The sequence below is a fragment of the Pelobates fuscus genome, chromosome 9 (genome assembly GCF_036172605.1).
Source record: "Pelobates fuscus isolate aPelFus1 chromosome 9, aPelFus1.pri, whole genome shotgun sequence".
Taxonomy (NCBI): domain Eukaryota; kingdom Metazoa; phylum Chordata; class Amphibia; order Anura; family Pelobatidae; genus Pelobates; species Pelobates fuscus.
In genome coordinates this window covers 27901282-27914457 of record NC_086325.1, presented here as the reverse complement: position 1 = coordinate 27914457, position 13176 = coordinate 27901282, and the positions used below count along the sequence as shown (strand labels likewise).

General features: G+C 41.1%; 1 long non-coding RNA gene across 1 annotated transcript in view; it reads left to right on the top strand.

Annotated features, from left to right (window-relative positions):
* LOC134572638 (uncharacterized) overlaps positions 1 to 13176 on the top strand; it is a 454902-nt gene that overhangs the window by 237061 nt on the left and 204665 nt on the right. The gene's annotated exons all lie outside the window — the stretch shown is intronic.

The window sequence follows — 13176 nt, the reverse complement described above, 5'->3', positions numbered from 1 at the left end:
ATTTTCCATCTCTCCCGATCCTAAAACTTAATCCAGGCAAAATCCGCGAAACGGGCACCCATCCAGCCCCACAACCCACATAATCGGAACCAGCAAGGCAAGAGGCACCAGCAGATGCCTTTTTTGCAGCCCCACAAGCTCCCCAAGCGGAAACGCATAACCGGGGCCTACACCTCGCCGGCGATCCGGGACCTGGAGGAATTTCTGTTCCGGCCGCGAGCAGAGAGGGTAGGACCTCCACCACCCCCCTCACCCACTGAAACGCCAGCGCTCATACCTGCAATGGGACGCAGATCCCAAAAAACAGCACCTGATGGAGGGGATATCGGCGCGCTGCTGCAACGCCCGGCGCCACCGCGCCCCGCTCCCATGCCCGCGGGCGGAGAACAGGAGCCAGCTCACGCTCCCCAACAGGAGCGGAGGGGACAGGAGACCCCCCAGGCCACACGGCCAGCGCAGGTACAGCAGCCTGAATCCCCTGCAGATGCAGCACCAGCCACTAAGGGGGACCTTAAACTCCTGCTTGCTGACATTCACAAGCTTTTAGCAGCTGACACTGCCCTCCTCAAGACAGAGGTACAACTGGTTACAGATAGGGTAACTACCACAGAGCAAGAAGTAGGGGAGGTTAAAACACACCTGACAACACTAGATGAACAAGTCCTCACTATACAGCATCACCAAAAACTTATGGCACTTAAAATGGCGACCATAGAAGACAGACAAAGGAGAATGCACATCAAAATCAGGGGAATTCCAAATGCAATCACTGCAGAAGAACTGCCTCATTACGTAAGGCGTCTTCTAGCCAGCATACTCCCCCACGCAGCTGCAAAGAAAATCGCCATAGACGGCATCTACCGGCTCCCGACATACACTCATCTGAAAACACCGGCAGCACGAGATGTCATCTTAAGGTGCGTCACAGTTCAGGACAAGCTCCATATTATGGCAGCGCTTAAAGACCGAACGCCACTGCCCTTTGAAGGCACAGAGCTAACCTTCTATGAGGACTTATCTAGGGCCACACTACTGTGGCGCAAATCATACGGCCCAACAGCAACACAGCTATGTGCCGCAGGCATAGCCTACAAGTGGGGAGCAGGAGGGTCTATGGAAGTCACCCGCGCAGGGACAACACACGTCCTCTCATTGCCTGAGGAAGCCTCCAAATTTTTGAAAACCCTCGGCTTGCAGCACCAGACCCCGAAACAGCAAGGAGAACGCCCGGAACGCATGACCGCCTCTCCCGATACCCCGGGAACAAGTGAACTGGGGGCATTGGGCACATGAACACTAACCGGTTGATAAAACACAAGATTTAAGATTTAATTACGATGGACTTTAAGTTCTATTATGTTTATTATGCCTTTTACTTTAAGTTACTATATCGTTACCTGTAGGACGGATTACTCCGCTGACGCTACTTGAGTTATACTACCACTAAGACTGGTAGCCTTAAAAGCACCCAACTGGACACATAGTCCAACAAACACAACCCCCTCCCCCCCCCCCCCACCATCCCCCCATGGTCAGGGGTGTCTTGTCCCCGTGCCGAGGCAGAGCGCACCACCACAACACCATCCAAAGCCCTAACACGCTAGAACCTATCACATTTCTTACACTGCTGGCAGAAGCTACTGTAGGGCCTGTAACCCACACAGACTGCCCAGCATGCAAGCCGTACCACAAACAGCCAGTCCCATAGTAGACTACAACGCATCACACAGCCTACTTAACTGACTACCACACACAGCTAGACCAACCCCACTGTGACTCATTTTCACTGTTACCCATTCCTGTTACGCCTTATCTGAAAATGTGCTTTTAACCTTATGCCATGTTTTATTTCGTTTAACATTATCTGTATACATATGTATAAGCTTGTTACCACTGAAATGGCAGCAAAGTGCTTGTTTGAACCCTAAGCACAACAAAATAAAGAATTAAAAAAAAAAAAAAAAAAAAGGAATAGATACTTTGTCGTAAATACATTGCTGAAGAATGGACACGTGTATGAGCCAGGAGCGGGTTTTCACTTCCCAGAAGGAAGGATAGTTGGGTGTTATCCTCCTTTCCCTGGTTTTACATTATGTATTTCTCAGTCCTTACCCTGCTTGCAAAATCCTGTTGCATCTCTCACTTGAATATATATTCCAACAAACAAACCAGCCTACTGGTTACATACAGATATCTTGGCATCCATTATGTTCATTGATAGCAGAACTGTTGCATGGCCTAATGCTGGAAAGGGTTACAAAATTATCTCAAAGAGATAAGGTGTCCATCTGTCTACTCTACAAATTGTTTATAAATGGAGGCGATTTAGTACTGTGGCTACTGTCTCTACAAGTGGCCATCCAGCCGCTGCACAATTCTCAATGAGGTAAAAAAGAACCCTAGAGTGATAGCTAAAGACTTGACGAAATCATTGGAACTGGTTAACATCTCGGTTCATGAGTCTACTATACGGAAAACATTGAACAGACATGTTATCCATGGCAAAACACCACAAAGAAACCACTGCTTTCCAAAAAAGAAACATTGCCGTGCTCCTAAAGGTTGCCAAAGGCCATCTTTACACTCCACAGCACTACTAGGAAAATGTTAAGTGGATAAAACTAAGGTTGAGTTGTTTGGAAACGGCACGCAGAACTATGTATGGTGTAAAAAGGGCGCCGCATACCAACGTGAAAATGCCACTCTAACAGTTACGTACCCTGTATAGAGCAGCATGATTTAGGGTTGCTTTGCTGCTTTAAGGGCTGGACCACATGCCATCATCGAGTGAAAAATTAATTTATGGAGCAACTGAGAGGACGCATTTCTCAGAGCTCCGTCTCTGACCTGCATAAATTCAGAGATATATGGTGGAAATCGGGCCCAAAACCTTCCTGAAAAGCATCCAGGTCCAGGCTACACGACCATGGGCAGGAAATCTAAAAAAGCGAAAGCCGAAAGAAGCCCCCACGGGAGGGACATTGGCGAGATGCTTCGGCTCTCGCACCAGGCCGCATGGCCCAAAATGGCGCAGCCGGACGACCTTTCCTCTTACTCGTCTGAGGATTTCGCCACTGACATCCTGGAAGGTGCAACCTACAGGCAACCACCGGCAAGCAAACAGGTACCCCCAGGATCTGGGGACCCGGTCACAGCCGACCAACTTAAGACAATGTTGGCGGAACTCCGCAAAGATTTGGCGGCAGACATGGCCCACTATAGAAAGGCCATTGACGGCGCCACGGAAAAAATTATACAGCTAGAGGCTAGCTCAAGCGCCCATGACACAAAGCTTCAGGCAATTGAACGGCAAGTCACAGACCTGGTCCAATGGCAAACCGCTACTAATGACAGGCTTGACGCCATAGAAGACCGAAGAAGACGCTACAACCTAAAGCTGAGGGGGATACCGGAGTCGGTAGGCCTAGACGACTTACCCCATTACGTCAGGCGCCTCCTTGAAGTCCTACTCCCGCCAAAACGGGTGAAAGCCATTAAAATTGACGGCATGTTCAGGCTGCCGAAATCGCCCCGAGCACCGACAGCGGCAACAGCAGACCTCATACTGCGGTTCCAAACACAAGCTGACAAGATCTCAATCGTGACCGCACTGCGGGGAAAAACCCCCCTACGGTTTGAAGGGGCTTCACTGACAGCATTCCCAGATCTGACCAGGAACACTATAGCCTGGCGAAAAGCCCTACAACCCCTCCTGCACCATCTTCGGACCAAAGAAATCCCATACAGATGGGGCACCCCCCGTGCTGTATCATTTACCCTCAACGGAACTACATATAAGGCGCAAGACAAACAGGAGCTGGAAGCTCACCTGCAAGCGACTGGTATCTTTCAAGCGGCACCGACGTCCGGACGGACCATAGCCCAACTGAATCCGGATACCATACGGGACTTTACCCCACGGAACTCCACCAGAACCTCCCCGGGCAGATCGCCTACTTGAAGTACCACCTACAAGCCGCCTCATAATGACTTACCCTTATTTTTCATTCCACCTTCCACGCAGACGAAACGCCTCATGCAGTCAGAGACTCGATCTTAGCAGAATCATCAACACCTCTTTTACTTCTTTTATTTTTATTGTTCTATTGTAGTATTGTTTAGTTTTACTTAATATGCTCTCTAACATTTTCCGTTGTGATTTCTAATGTGTTCACACATGGTGAAACCGACACTGTCACCTCCATACAACCAGCATTATCCCTCTCCGCATTATACCACGAGTAAACACACAGGGTGGCAGATACCTACCTAGTAACGATCTCACTAACCCGCATTACACTGCGACATCCTCAAACCCCCCCCCCCCATGCCGACACACTAGGATCCACTTAGCTTACGACTACCTTGAACAAAGGCAAAGGGGGTAGCCCTCCAGGGCAGTCGCATAGAGAGCGACACCACGTCCACGTCACCCTCACGAAGGGCATTATTGATAACACTACACAGTTTTTTCTTCTCTAAAGTTGATCTTATAATATTATAAATTTGTGCAAAGATATGTAAGCCATATATGTTATAAATATCTGTTGATAATACGAACGTGCGCCGTTGTGGCTCAGAATGCATCACTGTTACCTATTTGCACGCAAAAATAAAGAATTTAAAAAAAAAATAAAAAAAAAAAAAAAAAATTAATTTATCACGTTTATCCTACAGGATAATATCAGGGTGGCTTGTGTCATCTGATGCTCAGTATAAAAGTTGGGTGATGCAGCAAGACAATAATTCTAAACATCAAAATAAATCCACAACCAAATGGTTTCAACAAAAGAATATCTGCCTTTTGGAGTGGACCAGTAGGGACCCTAACCCCATAGAGATGCTGTTGAATGACCTCAAGAGAGCTGTTCACACCAGACATCCTAAGAATATGGCTGAGTTGAAGCTGTTCTGTAAGGAGGAGTGGTCTAAAATTCCTGCAGGTCTAATTCGCAGTTACCGGTAACGTTTGATTGAGGTTATTGCTGCCAAAGGAGGATCAACTAGCTTTTAAATTCAAGTGTTCACTTACTTTTTCGACAGCACTGTAAATATTTAATGGGATGTGTTCAATGAAGTCATGAAAGATTAGAATTATTTGTGTGTTGTTAGTTTAAGCACATTGTGTTTGTCTATACTTAGGAATTTGATGAAGACGAGATGACATTTTTATAAACATTCAAATTACAAATTTCAAATACTTTTACTTGCCGCCATATATATCTGTTTGTAATATATTGTGTATAGTATAGTGAGTGAGTTGTAAATGCAATGCAGGATTCAAAGTAATGTTAAAGTGGGTAGGGTAAAGGGGGGGATTATGGTTTGAGAGGGGTTAACGTTAGTTAACCTAGGGTGCTTTGTGTTAAACGAATTGCAAGATTAAGAGTATTTGTAGTTGTGGTATAAGGGGGTGTTTAGAATTATTCTGTTACGGTGGGGCGGGGCCTGACCGTCAAGCTGAGCAGACGCTGGTTGTATCAGCTCCCGAGCATCTAGCTGTTTATTGCCCCGAAATCGTTGCCAGCACGAAAACCCAGATTCCACTTGCTTCATACACGTGGAATTGGCTGAAACTGAACTGCAGACTGTCCCTGTGTCATTTCTTTGCTTTCCTTTTAAGTTTTTACTATTATTTTAGCACGTGGAGCCTATTGCCTAATGACTGAATGACCTTCAGATATATTCCCTTTCACTATATTGCCTGGCTATCACATCTAGGATAGTATAATCTGTGATTCACACTTGGTGGCCTTTTCTTTTCTTAGATTCTGTCTTTCATTAAAGTATATGTAACTATGTAAAGCATATAATGTTTCATTATGATGACCAATCCTGCAGTTAGAATATATAGCTTGTTTTATCCATCTTTAAGATGTCTCCGGTATAAGCATGTCCATTATATTAACAAAATGTGAATTTCTTCCCCACGTTACGATATTAAATGTTTAGCCTGCTTTCTCTAACACCTTAAAATGTGCTGGTTTTCCATGCCATGACACCGATTGCTGTTTGCTGATTGCACCCGCTGTCGTGGCGATGCAAGCCTGTTTGTAATTTAAAGCACAGCAAAAATAAAGAATAATAAAACAAATGACAATGTTCTGTTATAGTTAGGTTACATTTTATTTTGGAGCACATGGGGTGTTAAGATTTTAAGAAGAATCACTGCTGGGATTAGTATTTATTTCAGGTTTAGGATTTGAATACTTACATGTGGAACTTATGAAATGGTTTGTCTAGGTTTTCGAAGGGGTTACATTTGGTTTAAGGAGAAAGGGATGGTTTGGGCACATGTAATTTGTAGGCTAATTTCCAAAGTACTCACCCTCCTATGTATTCTTAGAGCTGATGATTGATATTAGAGCTGCAGTAGTTGTTATACAGTGTGTATCACTCAACAGTGTCCCCGCTCCTCCTGCAAGGCACTTCCTGTCTGAGAGGCTGTTAGTGGGCAGATGGGAAGTGATCACTTCCACTTCCTGTCCAGACTCATACACAGACCCTGGAGGAGCCGGGACAGCACTGAGTCTTACACCCTCTATAACTCTTCCTGCAGCTCTGCTATAAAACATAGGAGATTGACTGGACTGCAGAGGACACTGACCAAGACTCTTTTTATTTATCTCCCCTAAGCAGCCCAGCTAAGCTCTAGACACTTTATAAATTAAAAAAAACAGGTGCTCCCTGTGGACAGGCGCCTGTAGGCCGATGACAGGAGTAGCTCACGGGCAGGGCCCTCTTTAACTTTTATATTTGTCTGCGTTTTTTGTACAGTTTATTAATTGTACAGCACTGTGGAATATGTTGGCGGTATATAAATGCCAGTAATAAATAAGTAGGTAACTAAACACCACATTCGTACCATGCTTCCTCACGTCAGGTCAATACAGCATTTTGAAACCAAGCAGGTTATAGGATGGATGTAGCTCAGTGTCAGGAACTGAAGGAAACCGACTTCCTGGAATCTCTATAATCACGCATTGTAACTGAATAGTAAATGAACAATATAATTTTAATAATAGGGTTATAGAAATTACAACCCGAAGCAAACGTAACAGATGACAAGATAATAAAGTGGATAAGTATAGATGTAGAATTTCTGCATCTGTATTAAGTAACCGCTCTAAATAGATGACACCTTTCCACAATGACACATTTGTAATTTATTTCCTTGTAATTCTTTCTCCAAATATAAAATATCCCTTCAATTATTCTTTCCCCCAACCCGTTTATCACCACTCCATAGAATGTGGTTACACATGGAAGAAAATGCATTAATCCTATATCCTATCACCATTTAAGCAGGAACAAGCAGTTGCTTAAAATCCACGATTCCTTTTGACCCCCACAGGGTTTAAAATGGTAAAAAAAAAAGATCAGAAAAATCCACGTAGCAGTGCCGTTTGTGAGAATTGAAATAGGTAACAAAGGCAACTAATGTTTACGCATTTCATACAAATTACCTTGTCAAGACGCGCATGCTATGTGGATTCATTCCTAACAAAAATCGTGAATTTTAAACAACTGTTTGTTACTGCTTTAAAATTAGATTTTCCTAGGACTATCCTCATATCTGGAGCCTGTGTGTGTACCTGATACTGTTATACTTTGAGAAGACTATCCTAGGGTGACGGGGACACGTGTGTTGGATAATAATGGGCTTTGCATTTACTTTGTGGATAGGAGTTTAGCTTTTTACTTCCTTTTCTGAATATATCCTATCCCACCGTCATTGTCTCTCCTTACCGAAACCTCGAGAAAGTTCCAAGAAGAAGGTACAGTATGTTAATGTGTTCATGGAGATGACTGCAGGCTTGTAAGACTGTGCATGTAGTTTAGTAATTTGCAGCTGATCACACACAGACTTCAGAATGTGTGATGAACAATCTGGGCTAATATCTATGATCGCTGCCACATTTTAGCGCCAAGCTGATAATCCCTACTCCTTTAATAACGGGACGATTGTTGGCGTGTGTTGAAGAAATGAAAGCCATGGATGAACTTACTGCTGTTTAATTGGATCGTTCAATTGCAATTATAATTATTTCTATAGCACCAACATATTCTGCAGCGCTGTACAACAGGTAGACAAGACAAACACTTAATCCTAACAAAACATGGTTGCCCTATTTTACAGAAGGTGAAGAGGGCCCTGCTCGAACAAGCTTACAATCTAAATGATCAGTTAAGTATCTGGGAATTTGGTGTCCAAGGCTAGATTATACCGCAAAAATCAAAGATACAGATTCTGAGAGTTCTGCAGGGGAGTCATAGAGCCGAACACTTTTTTTACATTTTTCTTTTAAGTTCATTTTTTATTGTAATTTTGCAAATTTGACAAAAATTAAACAAATATTAAACATCTTTCAGGTCACAACAAACCAAAATAGTATGTCAAAATGTTACAATGAATCTCCATATATTGCATTTCTCGATTAACTCGTTTTTAAACATTAATATTTGGAATTAGTATACTCTTGAGTTGAGCTCTTTGTCAAAGTTTAAATCGTCAAAAAATAAATAATGCAAAAAACATAAATAAAACCTACAACATAAAAACATAAGATCAACTATCGAGATCAAGGAAATTGGCGAATCATTATCGCTTTTTTAAAATATTAGTTGATTAATTGGGTCTAAAGCCATTTTCGGATAGGTATTATTAGCGATTTATCATATATCAGTATCTATGCCAGAGTTTGTTAGTTTTACTAAGACATGGGTATTCTATTCTTTATAGTAATCGAACCATTTTGTCCATATCTTATTATAAGAACCAATATTATTATCTTTGAAATAAACCGCCTTTTCCATTAGACCTTGGTATTGGATCTGGGTTTTATTCTCTGTTATAGAGGGAGGTATGTTCTGTTTCCACTTTCTGGCAATACATAGTTTAACAGCCATTAAGACATGTATGGTCAAGTACTGAGCTGATTTATCTATTTTTGGCAAGTCTAGGTGGAATAAAAATCTTTCTGGAGATAGAACAATATTCAATTTTAGATCAACAAAAAGTTTAGATACTTCTGATTTAAGAGTGTCCAAACCAATACAATCCCACCAAATATGTGAGTGAGCCACGTTCATTATTGCAACGCCAACAGACATTTGAGGAGTTTGTTTGAAATTTACATGTTTTCGTAGGGACCATATACCATCTATGGATAAGTCTGAGAAATGTTTCTTGTATATTTATACAATGGATGTCAGCCAGATTAACAGAAGGAGTCTATCTTTCCCGAACATATTCTATACTCATGATACGGTAATGTTTTCACACTATTTAGAATGGGGAAACAATAAATCAAAGTGGAATCTTTGATCTTTTTTGGGTGGATAAGAAACTTTTTAAAAACGTGCTTATCGATAACCTAATTATTTCTCACACTTTTCAATCTATAAAACTGGTAAAGAATAATTTTTTCCCCCAAAATCAAATCTCTTCAAATGTCCCTTTAAAAGTCCTGAAGTTTTTTATTCAGGACCTTAATCTATCTGGATGGCTAGCTAGAGATTGGGCAAAAATGTAGGACTTACATGGTATCTCTGGGATTAGTAGTTTTTCGTATCTTCAGGAAAAAATTGGATTACCACATAAAGAGCATTTCACCTATCTAAAAATAAAAGATTTTCTCCATAAGATAACTATAATTAAAGACTCACCCTTTGATAAGATCCTCTTTGGAGTGGCTAATAATAAATCCTCAGTAGTTAGAAGATCTTTGGAGGAATTAAACCAGCAAATAAAACATAACACTATCTCTAGATGGGAAATCGAACTAAATAAATCTTTTTCCTGTCAAGACTGGTTAAACTCATTTGAAGCATTAAGAAAAATTAAAAAAAGGAAGGGTAATAGGCGCTCACTATAGTAACCAGGCAGCAGTATACAGGACAAGGATTCCCCAACCTTGTGAGTGAGATAGCAGAAAAAGAGAGGGCGTATACCGCGCTTATTGTATCAAAAGTAAAGCATACAAAAATACATACATATGTTCTTCCAATCAATCGTGACCTCAAAAAGAAATAGAAATAAAAAAATAATAGCGCAATACAGCAAATATAATAAAAGAAATAGATGATAAGTAACTAAATACAGTCCACTCACATGAAGTAGAGCTATAACAGAGCTCTACTGTAAAGCGCTTGGACGGTACAATCCCCGTCTTGGGATTTGTGGTGGTTGCCGCAGATGTTTTCAAGGTGCCAAGTGTATAGTTGGTATAAAAAGAAAAGATAGCAGCAATATGGTGAAGTAAGTCCAAATGGTAAAATAAATAGTAAATAGTAATGTACTTACACTTTCCAGAGCATGTAACCTGCTCTAGTGTAAACAGCTTAGGTGGTATGATCCCCACCAAGGATATACAGGATACCAGGAAATGAAGATTGTAAAAAAAGTAACTTAAAAGTATACTTTAATATAAACAGACTAAACAATGAAATCTAAAATATAGTAATAAAATATAGATATATAATATAGTCCCACTTAACGCGTTTCGCCTAATAGGCTTCTTCAGAAGTGTGGGGGCCCCACAATCTTCATTTCCTGGTATCCTGTATATCCTTGGTGGGGATCATACCACCTAAGCTGTTTACACTAGAGCAGGTTACATGCTCTGGAAAGTGTAAGTACATTACTATTTACTATTTATTTTACCATTTGGACTTACTTCACCATATTGCTGCTATCTTTTCTTTTTATACCAACTATACACTTGGCACCTTGAAAACATCTGCGGCAACCACCACAAATCCCAAGACGGGGATTGTACCGTCCAAGCGCTTTACAGTAGAGCTCTGTTATAGCTCTACTTCATGTGAGTGGACTGTATTTAGTTACTTATCATCTATTTCTTTTATTATATTTGCTGTATTGCGCTATTATTTTTTTATTTCTATTTCTTTTTGAGGTCACGATTGATTGGAAGAACATATGTATGTATTTTTGTATGTTTTACTTTTGATACAATAAGCGCGGTATACGCCCTCTCTTTTTCTATTAAGAAAAAGTATCAATTGTATAAATATACAAGAAGCATAGAGCCGAAATCTTAGCTGGTTTCCCTGGGCTGACATCATGACCTATGCTCGACTGCGCAGATTGTTGGCGCTCCTTGTTTTCCTACTTTTCCCTCCATTCTCTACCACCGCCATTTTTTTCTCTGCTGGTTTATACATGGATAGCACACTGAGTGGGTCTTTTGAGATTGGATTTGGAACGAATATGGCGTTTCTTTGCCTAACATTGTCATCATCATCATTTAGTACCATAAGTGGAAATTCGCAGCTGTCGAAGGTTTTAATGTTTTCCATAGAGATTACTAAGAGATGCTAAATGCCATTTATCACCTGGTTCTCATGCTGGGTGGGAATCTCAATCACTATCTGAGTAAAAATTAGACCTGCCTCGTTTAGGTGTACAGAGAAAAAGACAACTTTGCATCTTCAGACTCTCAATGTCTTAGTTAGACAAAATATAATAATATATATAATAATATAATGATAAATCTGAGCAGATTGCAATTTGGAGAATTTGCTGAGACACTACATCTCGTTTAGCTACTGGTTTAATTGTAATCACTCGTTGCTAAATTCAAAGTGTGAGTCCATGGACTTCAGGGTTATTCTATTTGCTGGAAACCAAAACGCTTTAACTGTAATAGATATTAGGCTTAATTTAGGCAACTCAATATTTGCATGTGTGTCCTTTACTTAGTGCACACTTCGTAAACGCATGATATTAAGGGATAGGATTCTTTTCACATTTATTTAACAAGTTACTTCCTGTTAAGTAGGAAAGTTATGCACATATAATATATACAAACATGTCCACCTGATATAAGTTTGGATCGACCAAGGCTGAGAGTCAGTCAACTAAACAGTTCCACACGGTCAGCCAGAGGTAGCGCGGAATTAGAAGATCTTATCCGGCAGTTTAGGAGCATCAGGTTGCTAACATTCAGGACACTAATGGGGGTGTACGGGAAAGGGGACAAGGAGCCATGGCAGTGAGATTAGCACTTTTTTTAGGACATTTTATTAATGTTCCTTTACCGAGTTCATGAATGAACTTGTCTTGACTCTGACTGTATCCTGGAATACAGTGTGCTGTTGTGTCCTCTTCTAAATCCGTTCAGTGGTGCTTCCCCAAAATAGCATCACCTTGTGCAAGATTGAGTAAAAGATGATGTTGATAACATTTTGGAGGGAGTAGAGTGGGGGTAGAGTGACTGACACAGCTGAAACATGATTTAAGTAAACCAAATCAGTGAGGAAGCAGTGAATGTGAGTGTTCGGGTTGGAAGAAGAGGAGATCCCTATCATATCAGGTGTAAGTGTGGTCACACTCAATGGTGGGTAGGTCTTATCCCATGCTTGCATTCAGATGTTGAGATAATGGAAATAAACCCCTAATAGTAAATCCTGAGGGTGTTGAAAAAGATGCACAGTGTCTACATATAGGAGATAATGTCTACAGTCTGTATTACTAACAGGTTCCTCAGGCGCTCCTCCCGTTACTCCTGTGTGAGAGGGAGGAACAAACCTTGGAATGTAGTCAGAAACCGAAGATATGTGGAAGACTTGTGGGTAGTAGTTTGTGGAAATAACCTAGTACAAAGTAGAAGCAGGCCTTGTTCAGATCGAATAAATCTGAGGGATATCCTGACATCAATATTATGTACTGGAACCTCCTTTGAAGATAAAACATACGTAGAACGTGTCTCTTTACAATAAAGCATTCTTCGAAGCACAGCTGGCCTGTCGGACTAGTTGTGTTCAGTCAACCATCTGACTCATCTCCTTCGATGTGTAGAATCACCCTGGATATAGGCAATGGGCGTTCACCATCTGAATGACAAATATCAATTTTTTTAGGTAAACATGTTTTTTTCTAAAAATAATTCCTAAACTAAATTCCTTGCAACTTATCAGCTTGATGGTGATTATTACTTTGACCTAAATGTTTTAAGTGGATGAGAATCTCATCTCGTTAATATTTTGAGGACAAAAAGGATGAGGGCCTATGACTTTCAGGGCAAGGAGGACAGAACAACTTCAAATAATTTGTATGGGAAGGGGTAAGATCTCCAGTTATGAATGGATAGCATTACACATGGATAGCAAGAACACACGCTATAGTGTTTAATTAAAGAAAAAAAAAAAACA